Source organism: Triticum aestivum, unplaced genomic scaffold (assembly GCF_018294505.1).
Source record: "Triticum aestivum cultivar Chinese Spring unplaced genomic scaffold, IWGSC CS RefSeq v2.1 scaffold155299, whole genome shotgun sequence".
In the NCBI taxonomy this organism is placed as follows: domain Eukaryota; kingdom Viridiplantae; phylum Streptophyta; class Magnoliopsida; order Poales; family Poaceae; genus Triticum; species Triticum aestivum.
This window is the reverse complement of record NW_025271652.1, coordinates 1-1,380: the sequence shown is the minus strand read 5'-3', so window position 1 is coordinate 1,380 and position 1,380 is coordinate 1. Positions and strand designations below refer to the sequence as shown.

At 51.2% G+C, this 1,380-nt stretch overlaps 3 non-coding genes across 3 annotated transcripts; all 3 read left to right on the top strand.

Annotated features, from left to right (window-relative positions):
• The first annotated feature begins 309 nt into the window (after positions 1–309).
• Positions 310–428, top strand: LOC123178197 (5S ribosomal RNA). The gene has a single exon (XR_006489392.1). It is a non-coding gene; the product is annotated as a 5S ribosomal RNA (ribosomal RNA).
• A 297-nt stretch (positions 429–725) lies between these two features.
• Positions 726–844, top strand: LOC123178198 (5S ribosomal RNA). Its single transcript, XR_006489394.1, has one exon. It is a non-coding gene; the product is annotated as a 5S ribosomal RNA (ribosomal RNA).
• A 297-nt stretch (positions 845–1,141) lies between these two features.
• Positions 1,142–1,260, top strand: LOC123178199 (5S ribosomal RNA). Its single transcript, XR_006489395.1, has one exon. It is a non-coding gene; the product is annotated as a 5S ribosomal RNA (ribosomal RNA).
• Positions 1,261–1,380: the final 120 nt, after the last annotated feature.

Below are 1,380 nucleotides of genomic sequence, written 5' to 3'. Positions count from 1 at the left end.
GTGTTGCATTCCCTTTTTAATTTTTTTCGCGCCGCTTGCAAAACAAAACGCACGTGTAAGTAATATATTTACCGTGTTTTATTATTTTGCACGAGTGCGGTAAGTCATAGCTGGGTGCTCACGATTCACGGGCCCAGCGTCGGCGTTGTGGCGCGGCAAGCGTGCACTGGTGCGGTTGAGAGGGAGGGGTGGAAACCGCGTTAAACTCGTCTCCGTAGTTGAGAGGGAGCGGCCAAAGCAATGTGCAATCGTCTTTGTAGTGGAGCTGGGAGGGGCAAGGATAAGGGACGAAGACCGGGGTAACATGTCGGATGCAATCATACCAGCACTAAAGCACTGGATCCCATCAGAACTCCGAAGTTAAGCGTGCTTGGGCGAGAGTAGTACTAGGATGGGTGACCTCCTGGGAAGTCCTCGTGTTGCATTCCCTTTTTAATTTTTTTCGCGCCGCTTGCAAAACAAAACGCACGTGTAAGTAATATATTTTCCGTGTTTTATTATTTTGCACGAGTGCGGTAAGTCATAGCTGGGTGCTCACGATTCACGGGCCCAGCGTCGGCGTTGTGGCGCGGCAAGCGTGCACTGGTGCGGTTGAGAGGGAGGGGTGGAAACCGCGTTAAACTCGTCTCCGTAGTTGAGAGGGAGCGGCCAAAGCAATGTGCAATCGTCTTTGTAGTGGAGCTGGGAGGGGCAAGGATAAGGGACGAAGACCGGGGTAACATGTCGGATGCGATCATACCAGCACTAAAGCACCGGATCCCATCAGAACTCCGAAGTTAAGCGTGCTTGGCCGAGAGTAGTACTAGGATGGGTGACCTGCTGGGAAGTCCTCGTGTTGCATTCCCTTTTTAATTTTTTTCGTGCCGCTTGCAAAACAAAACGCACGTGTAAGTAATATATTTACCATGTTTTATTATTTTGCACGAGTGCGGTAAGTCATAGCTGGGTGCTCACGATTCACGGGCCCAGCGTCGGCGTTGTGGCGCGGCAAGCGTGCACTGGTGCGGTTGAGAGGGAGGGGTGGAAACCGCGTTAAACTCGTCTCCGTAGTTGAGAGGGAGCGGCCAAAGCAATGTGCAATCGTCTTTGTAGTGGAGCTGGGAGGGGCAAGGATAAGGGACGAAGACCGGGGTAACATGTCGGATGCGATCATACCAGCACTAAAGCACCGGATCCCATCAAAACTCCAAAGTTAAGCGTGCTTGGGCGAGAGTAGTACTAGGATGGGTGACCTCCTGGGAAGTCCTCGTGTTGCATTCCCTTTTTAATTTTTTTCGCGCCGCTTGCAAAACAAAACGCACGTGTAAGTAATATATTTACCGTGTTTTATTATTTTGCACGAGTGCGGTAAGTCATAGCTGGGTGCTCACGATTCACGGG